The following is a 12,395-nucleotide window of genomic DNA, read 5'->3' on the forward strand; positions in this document are numbered from 1 at the left end:
CTATTCTTTTTTTTTCTCGTAAATACTTGGGCCATTCAAATTTTGCAGAGCCTAATTCCTTCTGACTTTCAGTCATCATCAACTATTGACTAAGAAATTAGTCTAAGAGCTAATGTGGTGTTCTTTAAAAATTAGTCTAAGAGCTAATGTGGTGTTCTTTAAATTTGGTGTTTCTAATTTGCTCCTGATAGACTAGATGCCATGGCTTTGCTATAACATTGGGGCTTCGAATGTTAAAATTCAACATTTTCTTTTCTTCACATTTCCAATATTCTACTTTCAAGGACAAAAAATCACATTTTCAACATCTTGCTTGGAAAAAATATATTATTAAAGCAAAAGCTTCAAATAACATAAAATAATTAAAATAACTATAAAAAATACTCTAAACCACTCTAATCTTGATTGAAATATAAGCTTAAAGGTAACAACATAACTCTATATCCTAAAGTTATCACACCCCCATACTTAATTCATTGCTCATCCCTAGTGATGACACTATCTAACCTGAGAGACATGACCCAAACAAAAAATGACACACAGAGACTAAAAAACAAAACGAGCAAGACTAGCTAACTAGACTCAACTCTCCAAATGGTCATGCAACAGTGATATAATGCTCTCAAATCATTTTTTTCAAATATCTAACTTATGTGCACTTATAAGCCTAATTCGCCAAATATTAAAATGCTAACAAAGCCATGATTTGAATGCTTTCCTTGTGAGTGTGTGAATAGTTCTTCCCAATCAATCTCTTTTCCTTCGATTAAGCTAAGCAACAATCCTAAGGTTCAATTCATGTCTTCATAAGTTGAACTCAATAACCCCTCTCCACTAATGTAGTTGGCATAACAATCTAGATCAATAGATCTTACATGGTTGTAATATGGCTAGGTTCAAGGTATGTATTAAGATGGAAATTTATAGGTTAAAAACCTTAAAACTTAGCTTGCCTTGGACCCAATGAATAGTAATGCATTAACCCTTTACAAATGGAGATGTCCTTCAAAGTTACTTAATTCTCGTCAATTTTCCCAATTACAACTATATGCTCAATAGTAGCATTACAAGACAAACTGTAAACATTTTTTTTTCACAAATTGGAAATATTAAAACTGGCCATAGCTAAGATAAATTTGAGCATTCGATTTCATATGATTTAACACTAGGAACATTCAATGAGAAAAAGATACACCTTTCTAAACTCCCCCAAACTTGAGCAAGATGATGTCTAAGATAAACTAAGTCTAAGATTTGGTAAAAAATAAAGAGGAATACTTAGAAAGGGAATAACTACATAATGTATGGTTAAGTTAATAAAAATAGACCGTTCAATTCAAATTTGGGTTTCTAGGGATAATAATCAACAAGATAAGGCTTGAAAAAGCTCAAATGGTCCAACAAAATTTGCTAAATCCTTTCTAAATCCCTGATCCTCCTAGGATTTCACCTAAAAGGAATTATCAAGCCAATTATAAAAACTTAAACCTTCATGTTTCTTAGATCTCTCTAGGAAATTAAAATTTAACAGTTGAACTATGTACATTAAACAAGGTTCACACTCGCACCACAATTCAGTTAGCATCAAAAACTTTAAGTACTAAAGGTTCACTCATGCACAAAATTTATCATTATTATGCAATTTCTTTTTTCATTGAGCTCCCTCATTGAAACAAATCCACAGTAAAAAGTCGGTTCTATTATAACCTAGATACCATGTAAACACCATAATCTTAAAACAACATCATATAACCTAAGAAAATAAGAGAAATTAAACATAAAATAGCAATGTAAACATACTCCCCTAAAAAAAAACTTAAAGGAAATCAATGTCCTCATTACTACACAAACAAAAAAAAAATAGCAAAAGAATATTAACAACAACAAACCAATCCTAAAAAAAAATGAAAGAACTAAAAATCGAAAAAAGAAAAAGAAAACTCCCTCCACTTTTACTAATTACTATCGCTATTGATGTTGGTATTGCTATCGGGCTTTTTTTGCTCTTCGTTAGCGGTAGGCTCCATAGTTCAAGTATATGCTCCGAAAATTTAGGTAAGAAATCAAAAAGCCTATAGAAAACCTTGTCAAAAGTTCAATGCATAGAATCATCACAAAATTTAGCATAAGTCCAATAAGCTTGTTACTATCGCTACATATGTTGCATCATGTCCATTAGTGAGGCATGAGTTGTTGGGGTGGCACTGGTAGATGCAAGTTATGCTCTAATAGATTATTTTTTGCTGGTTTGATAGTTGGCCTTGATTGTGGTGATTCAAATTCTTTTCCTAGAATTCTTCCAATATCGATTAAAGTGATACGACCTTTTGTATAGCACTCCTCGGCGGACATTCACATAGGTACACTAGCTTTTTCACAAAACTTAGTGATAAGAGAGGGAAAAAAGGCATGTCCTAGATGTTTAACAGAATAGTCTAGAATCTCCTTGATAATAAGTTTGTAGATATTAATAGGCACTCTATCAAAATAGTACAGAGAAGGAATAGACACTCCATGGAGATGGTGGAACCACGAGAGATCAGCATAATACTAAATCACAATGTCACACCCCAAATCTGGATGATCCAAATTGAAGATGTGTAGATGTGAACTTGTCTATTTTGGTGCACTCTGGTGGTTTGTTTGCCTAATTGTAAACTTATGGTGAACAAATGTCTTGGTGAATTAAGTATTTGCCTATAAAAATGTATTAGGATTTAGTTTTTGATTTCTTCAAAAAAAAATAAAGAATTTGATAAAATAAAAGTAAGCTCTGTGTAGGTTACTACCAAAAGTATAGTTTACCTAGTTTGTTCAAACAATGTGAAGGGCAAGTCTTGGTAATATAACAACCCAATTTTGGGTTTAGCCGGAACAGTGGTTTCGGAACAACAAATCTGACATAGAAAATTTTATTTTTATTATAATTTTATGGTCTAAAATTTTATGGAATGATTTCTTGAAAATTTTATTTGAAAATTTTGACGTTTGGGCACTCAATTTAGTCAAAAGGTCTAAATTGTAAAAAGTGCAAAAGTTGAGTTCTACATGCTAGAGGTGTCTAATTGCTATGAAATTTTAAATTGGAGGTCCTTAAATGGTAAGTTGATGGAAAAAAATGGACATGGTTAGGTTTGTTTTTAAAGTTTTTCATTAAGGGCATTTTGGTAATTTGGTAATTAAAATGAATTAAAAAGAAAATTAAAATCCAAATTTTGTCCATCTTCTACCCCATGGCCGAATTTCATTAGGAGAAACCATGGCTAGGGATTTTCAAGCTTCCAAGCTCGATTGTAAGTCCGTTCTAGCCCCATTTTTAATGATTTTTATGTTTTTGAAATCCTTGTAACTTGATCTATCTATTTCTACCACTAATTTAAGACATAATCAAGGTATAAAATTTTACCCATGATGGATATTTGTGTATTTTGATGTTTAATGGTGGAAAATACATGTTGGTCGTTAGAGAAACAACTTTTGCTAAGTAATTTTCGGTGAAAATGCCAAAAAGGACTTATTTGTAAAAGTCATAAAATAAGTAGTAAAAGTGTGATTTAATGAAAAATGTGGGCTGGTATGAGTAAAATAAAGATTTTACTAGGCTTGGGTAATGAAGAAATTTGATTAAAATCATTTTACAAGCCTAGGGACTAAAATGTAAAAATGTGAAACTTTAAGGGCAAAAATGTAATTTTTACCATAATGTGATTTTGGGCTGATTTGAATAGTTTAATGATCAAATAAATTAAATGCAGGGGAAAAATAAGTATTTGACGGTTAGGTCCTTTTTGCCATTTTTATGTCGAGGTAAGTTCGTATGTTTAATAAGCATTAAATTATACATAAGTATAATTGCTTAATTGATATGACTGTTGTAAATGCTATGTTATTGAAATAAAATGTGAATGCTATTGAGTACGACACTATGGAAATAATTGATAGAGGTTCGATATAGCGAAAGTCCCGGTTGAACCTTAGGAGTAGATAGTATACAAATGTCATGACATTAGCATTACTAAGATTACGTGTGAGACCATATCTGGGAAATGGCATTGGTATAAGACTTTGTGTAAGACCATATCTGGGATATGGCATCGATATGAGATTTTGTGTAAGACCATAGCTGGGCTATTGGCATCGATACAAGGTTTACATGTAAGACAATATATGGGATATGACATTGGTTTGGTACTGTGTGTACAAGATTCACAAGTATCCTTTAGTATTCCAAGTGGTTCAACGGGAATTTCGATGGGTACATCAAAAAAGAAAAAGGGTATGTAACTGTTACGAATTTGTATAGGTATTTACATAAGTTTATAAGCATTGGTTTCTTGATATCTTGAGTTCATGATTTCCATGAGAATGTTTTGTGAAAGCTTTGTGATTACTAGTATATGCTTGTGATGTACGAAATACATGGTAAATTCGATTGGCGATTGTGTAATTGGCTTTTGGACAATAAAATTAGTTATGATATCTCATGTTTTATTCACACAAATTGTGATTTATCGGATATGAGAAAAATGAAAGATTGACATAATTGCCTATTAAAATGAGTATAAGAAGATATGAACTTGGAACAATTGAAAAATGCTAAATTATATGCATAATATGTGAATACTCATATTTAATGTGCATGTTTACTATGAGGTTTGAAATGACTTGTTAAGTGCGATGATATGTTACGAAAGAGAGATTACGATTGTTAGGCTAATGCCAAGATATGTTAAATTATGCTTATAAGTTAACAGAGTAAACAACATGGTTGAATAAAATTATAACTATGATATTTATAGCAATTGGTATTATTTTGTGTTTAAATTGTTGAACTTGATAAATGCCTAATAAGAGTTGCTTATTATTTTCATATGGACTTACTAAGCTATATAGCTTACCCCATTTCCTTCCCCTTATCTTATAAGGTTATTAAACTAGCTCGAGTTGGAGATCGCCGGAGATCCTATCACACTATCAAGCTATCAATTTTGGGTATTGTTGAATTCAAGTATTTTAAGTTTATGGCATGTATAGGGACTTGGTTATTTTGTTATATGCATCATATGATTTTAGCCAATGAAATGGCTTGTAATCGTCAAAGGTTTGTTTTGCTATTTGGCCATGTAAGTTGGCTTATATTGGCAACATGGTTGTGAGCTTAAGTACATTCATATATGTGTCAATGTATATGGTGATATGATCATGGTATGCTTGGTGAATGTGAAATATTTGGAAATGTGATTTATGGCATGATTGTGTAATGTTTGAAATTGTGACCTATTGATAAGGAATTTGAGTATAATTTGGTAATTAGATGTGTGCAAGTGAGGGTGGCAAAATGGCTTGGTAAATAGCCTTGTTCTTGTCCACATGGGTAGACACATGGGCGTATGATCCGACTGTGTGTCCTCTGCACCTAAATTGTTGCAAAACAGAATGCTCAGTAACGAGCACACGGGCATGAAACACAATCGTGTATCTCAGTCGTGTGAAGGACACGGCCTCGAGACACAGGCGTGTGCCATGGTAGTGTGACTTCAATTTGCTCTTGGGTGACAAACAGAGAGTTACACGGGCGTGTATGACCACACGACCTGCCCACACAGGCGTGTGACCCCTGTTTTAGCAAATTTTTTAAGGTTCTCGGTTTAGTCCCAAACCACTTCCAAAGCATGTTTTGGGCCTCGTAGGCTTGTATTAGGGACCTTATGATTAAATTCAAAAAGTTTTAATTTGATGCCAAATTTTATGGCTCGAAAGTGTATGTTTGCTTGTATTTAGTCTGGCAATGCCTCATACCCTGTTTCGGTATCGAATATGGGTAAGGGATGTTACAGGTAACTAGATATGGACATAAACAATTAAACTGATTGGTCGAATAGTTTTTGGAGAAGACTCTCATTTATGTTCCTTCTGGATTTCGTAAACCATTACGAAGGGCATAATCTAAAGTTTTTCGACACTTTTCAAATTCCACTAAATAAAAGTAAATTACATACATGCGAGTATAGTTTGTGAGAAAGTCTCTTCTTCTTTCAAAATGACTCTTAAATTCTTAAATATCAAATATTATTATTGGTTTTTGTTCTTATGTAAACTAGAAGTTAAGGATTATTGGGAATAAACAAAGAATGTTCTATCTCCTGGTAAGTCTAACAAATTTGCATGTTAAGAGTAAGGGTACTATGATATGTATATACTGCAAGTTATGATTAAAAGGTCATGCATGGGGGTTATTTGTAGATGAAATGTTAGAAATATATTTGTAAATGGGTTTGAATGGTGAATCCATGTTCTTTTAAGTAGTTATTGCCCTAGGTTCATGAAGGACATTCAAAATTGATGATTTTGACCTTCTGCAATGTGAGTATCTAATATCGACTCATACAAGTTCATATAAGTAGACTGTTTGTGATCTTTTTCCTAAATACAGCATGTCATTACATGAATTAGTATTGGAAAATAAGTAAGTATTTCCTGATATAAGCCCCTATGAGTCTGGAATATGATGAATTGTGTGCATAGGTGTATGTGATACTATGAAGTAACTATGTGTATGTGTCTAGAATGTATACTATATGATGTGATTGTGTTGATGTTTATGAAGCATGTATTGAGGTATGATTTGGTTAAAAAAATGTGTTAGCCAAACCTCCAAGCTCACCCTATGCAGACTTCGATCGAAGGTGCACTTAAAGAATTCTTATACTTAGTCAAATTTAATACCTACCTACTTTGAACTTACATTTATGCCTTACTTCTATAAACAATATTTGAACACTAGGGTTTTGTCGGGCGAGATGTTACACTTCCATTGGGACACATGCACACTAGCACCGTTTTGGGTGATTTCGAGACCAGGAAAGTAACTCAGGTCATCTAAGTCTTTTAAGGAGAATTTCTGATCAAATCAGTGTTCAAATCAGATTGAATCAAGCTCGAAACTATTAGAGTTACGATTAAATTTATCTTTAATGAGTGAATGCTTTTTTTATAAAAGTTCTTGTATGTAAGATAAATTTTTGAGTTTGAATATGCTTGGTTTATATTATATGTAAAACTCTATGTATTATTAGAAATATCAATTCAATAAAAATAAGCCTTTTTTATATATTTACCCATACCACCTATGTTTTTTAGGACATTATTATTTCTCTTTGTTTGATGTACTTTTTGTAGTTATATGGTTGCCTTTTGTTTTAATGCTTAACTATGATTAGGACATAATAATGAAAGATAATTAATGATACTTAAGCTTCAAAGATATTTGGAAATCACATTTGATCTCTACGTGTTATTATTAATATTTTATGACAAATCTTCATTCTATTATTAATATTTTATTACTCATTTAATTTAACTTAAATAAAAAAAATACTTAGAATGACTACATTGGTATAATATAAGTGTGATGTTTTTGTTTCCTCAAGCTTTCAGTTTTAATGACTACATTAGTATAATATAAGTGTGATGTTTTTGTTTCCTCAAGCTTTCAGTTTTACTCTTCAATATATAATTTTATTTTTAATTATATAGATAATTGATTTATCATATTTTTATAAAAATTTTACCATACAGGATGGGTATTGGGTTTTAAGGTCGCGGTTTCATTTTCCCAAGTATAATCCAGACAAATGAATCATGTCATACTTACAGTTGGCGAGATTTGGAGATGTCGCATTGATTTGAAAGTTTGACTTGAGGGCAAACTTAATATCTGTCTGGTTGAGCGGTGATGTACGGAAACCCACACCTTTATTATGTCATGCGAGGAGTGCACTATCACATTGGAAGACATCGCTATGCAACATGGGTTACGATTTGGCGGTGTTGTGGTCACGGGCTGAAGCAAAGTGTTGGAACCTTCAGTACTATGCCACATATTTCTTGGATGGTCCCCTAGTGATGGGGAACAAAATTTCAAATGCTTGACATTGGCATGGTTGAGAGTAAATTTTAAGGTGTTATCGAGCACCACCACTAAACATGAGGTGATGTGTACTGCTCGAGCCTATATTATGCAGTTGATCAGAGGTACTTATGTTCGACAACAAATCTATTAGGGTCCATTTAAAGTTCTTGCCTCTGTTGGAGGATTTCTCTCGTGTCGGCACTTACAGATAAGGATCAGCAGTGTTGGCCATATTGTATTGTGAGCTTTTTCGAGCAACAAAACATGGGGTTAGTAACATGGCTGGTTGTCTGGGTCTACTGCAGTCTTGGGCTCTATATAGGATGCCGTTTTCTAACGGCTGTTAGGCACCAACCATATTCATTTCCACTTGTAAATAGGTAAAAACAAAATTATACTTAAGATTTAACAAATCATAAGTGTAGATAATATTTTCCCAAGTTTAAGTGCTAACGTGTTTGTTTCGGTTTCAGATGGGCCACGTCTCCAAGAATTGGTGCGAGTTAGACATTAATCATTTACCAACAAATGATAAAAGCATTCATCGAAAAGAAAGTAATATATATTACTATCGTTTAAGTAACATTGATTTAACTTATCCACTTGCAGTATGTGATGTGACTTGACTCATTATGTGATGTGACTTGACTCATTATGTTATATTGTGCAATTCTTACTGATGTCGTATTCTGTACCGAGCATTGCAACCTTTATTCCTCAATGGGTTCACGCCAAAGCTCATGTGTGGTGTATTAACACGTCGATGCTCAACTTCTCAACCATTGAATGATACAACGCCGGTCAAGTTATACGATAGTTTAGGTGTAGACAATTTGTGACAACATCTACAACAATTTGTTGATGTCCACAATAAGACCATGAGAGGAAACATACAACAGATTGGAGTTTGAAACATCAACATTATGTAGCACTATGGAATGCCCAGTATGATAGGCGGCCTAAGATCCACTTCTACATGTTTGACTTCAGTCCCTCGACTAAATACATGCAATGGTACATGACTTGATGGCGTGTTTATTTATATGGTGGGCAATTTATGATAGTACTGAATCACGACTACAGACATGGAAGTTAACCTATGGGGGAGTTCAACCTAGAGGATCAACATATGGTGGAGCCTGACTTAGAGGACCAACTTTTGGACACATCGAACCAATAGGTTGACTTTTTTGTGATGGGTCGCAAAGCAGTTCATATAACCCAGACATGGGCGGTTCGAGTTCATATCACCCAAAGCAACCACCGATATCATTTGATATGATTGGTAATAACATGTACTCCACCTCGCCTTAAGCCACATTCGATCCAGCTGTTGATGCTCTTTATGTGTACAATACACCTCGACGTCCATCCCGTCAATGGAGGCTCGTAAACCACTATACCCCGAACGATGATACCATTCCCGGTTTATTCCAATTTTGATACATGTAAATTTTAAGTGTTATGTAATATTTGTTGTATTGGTTTATAATTCCACAACTTATGTGTTAGTTTTTTTTTTGTATAACTTATAGTATCTTTTAAAGTATGAAAAGTTGCAACGGTTAATTTTAAATAAAAACTTAACACTAAACAATACAAGCTTTATTTCCAAAAGCCCATAAAATACAAATATCAGATACAACATTTAATTTCCTTTAGACCGTGAAGATTGACCAGTATAGACGTTTTCATGAGGACACTTGCTTCAATTGTGGCCAACTGTTCTATATATGGTGCAACGCTTTGGACAGACATGTTCTTTAATATCCATGTCGTTCCAAATCCTTGTTGTTTTCAGTCGACCTTTGACTTTCCTACGTAGTGACCGTTCTGGCAATATCTCGAACATAGGTTGCTACACTTCCCATGTCGATACATCCATCAATACGGAGAACTCGTTACCTCAAATATGCAACGTACTTTCAAGCTTGTACACATCATCAATATATTGTTCGACATTCAAAACTGTAGGTAGCACACACTGTAACTACATGCGTACACAGGTACTGAAGTGTTTGGAACTTTCTGCACTCACACAGCTTGTTTTGGAGATCAACTCAATAAAATCGTAGCAGGATCCCCGATTCACGATCAATGTTCTCTATCACTCAAAAATTTTCCAAGTTTCGGGAATATAGTTTTGCATTCATCGACCTAGCCTTTTGAGCATTCTTTTTCATGGCATCCTTAATATTTTTGACGTGCAGGTATCCTGCCTCCAACTATTTTTCTTGTTTCAACCCTATTTTCAACATTGAGGTTGCTAGCCTGTAAAATGTGGCTGAAAAAACTGCTGAAATTGGCAAGTGATGCATACGCCTCAAGACGGAGTTAATGGCATCAACGAGGTTAGTCATCATATAATCGTATCGGTACCCTTTGGCAAAATATTGAGCTCATTGCCACGGCTCCGTGCTATCCAACCACTGTCTGAAAGAAGGTTTGGACCTCGCCATATCAGTCTCTAACCTTGCTAACTTATGTCTAAATCAGTGTGCTTCCAGCTTGTATCCTACGTATGTATTCCAATAAAACATGTTATCATCCCAATTAGGAAATGGACTCGAAATATTTAAAAATAAAAATTTAACTATGATACTTTTACCCATGTTCACGATTTATTTATGCCAATTTTTGTTCTTGTACTCATTGTAGAAGTTGACTGTGATGTGACGAATATAGTAGACAGACCTCCACGAAACCTCGGATTGTTGAATCGCAGCAACAAGGCCTTTCGATCTGTCGGAGATAATACAAATGTTGTCTTGCCTGAAAACATGCCTCTGCAAGTTTCAAATGAGATATGCGCATAATTTGGAGTTCTCCGACTCCAAGATGGCAAAAGTGATCGATAGTATATTTCCATTACTATCTTGTGCAACCGTAATAAGAAGTATCTGCATGTATTTTCCTTAAATCCACATTCCATCAGCTTGCACTAGCAGTTCGCAATGGGAGAAGGCCCTAACACATGGATCAAAAGTCCAGAACAATCGACATAAAACTTTCTCCCTAGTTCCAATTGTCCATTCAGGCCTCTATAAGGCAACATTTTCAAGTCCACGATAGTTCTTGGGACGTACTCCACCATCATTGAAATCCAATCTTAAAGTTCATTATATGGCTTATCCCAGTCATCGTAAAATTGTTGTATGGCCATTTGTTTCGCCTACCACACTTTCCTGTACGACACTCTGTACTAGAATTAGGCTTGCATGTCTACAATCAATGTCGATACAGGAATGATTGGGCTATTTTTCACTAGTGGCATGATGTAGTTGCAAATACTTTTGACATCCAATTTCAAGTGGTCTTGAGACATATGTGTGACAGTGCATGTATGATGCCCTTCTAATTTTCGTATTTACCACTGTTGAATCCTCTATATAAATGCAGCTCGAATTTGCCAACCACACCCATCACTAGCTCTCCAACATTCCCTAACGTATAATGTCAATGTAGACTTGGCAACCTTGTAATCAATTGACAACTTCATGCTGTACTATTTGATGGAAAACACATAGTCCACCTTATTCTCGAACCGTTGCCTAACAAACAACTCTTCCAACTGCGAATTTGACACCAATCTATGAGTAGGTACTATATCAGCATACTCAGGGAACTCAGATACATGCAATACATCTAGATCTACGTTCAACATGTCGCCCCCAAGTTCATTTCATAAAATAATCCCACGACTCGAGTTACTAAATAAAGGGTAATAAACATCTTCAACCTCTTCTGGGCCTTCATCGATATTGTCTGAAACCTCATCAACATCGAGGTCACTAAAATCTTCAGCGTCCTAATCAGAGTCTTCACCATTATTGGTCATTTCTCCAACGTCTGCCTCTATGCTTATTATCACATTCAGGTGTATTTGTAGACGGGGATCGAGGGTAAGGTTGTTATACAAACTCCCACCATAATTTGGATTTTCGAGTATCTACCTTGTCCCTTCGCATTCTAACTGGTCTGTCCATCTGACATTAAGATCAAAGTCAAATCCACGATGATGACTTATTGGACTAACATTCTCAATAGGCTCTAAGTTTGCTAACTCGGCAAATAACTCAACTGGTTGGGGTTCTCACTCCTAGTCGACCACCATATTTCCATCATAGTGCCCAAGTCATCATTATCTAACAGTTGCATCTCACAAAATTTCAACGGATTTGTAGAGATTGGAAACTTGTAAAATAATCTGGACATCGCCCTTTCACAAAGGATAGCTATTTTCGCACTTTCACAACGAATAGCTATTCTAAATGGCTCCACCAAATAAAATATTATTTTTTAAAATTATAAATATAATTTTTTAAAAAACATTTGAATATCTTTAAAATTAAATTTTAAAAATTTTATTTAAAATTTTAAAAAATAATTTTTAAAATTTTTAAAATATGTATTTAAATGTTATAAAACAAATAATAAATTTGAAAGGTCATGTCTTTAAAAATAATATATTTTAAATATTTTA

This window comes from Gossypium hirsutum, chromosome A13 (assembly GCF_007990345.1).
Source record: "Gossypium hirsutum isolate 1008001.06 chromosome A13, Gossypium_hirsutum_v2.1, whole genome shotgun sequence".
NCBI lineage: Eukaryota > Viridiplantae > Streptophyta > Magnoliopsida > Malvales > Malvaceae > Gossypium > Gossypium hirsutum.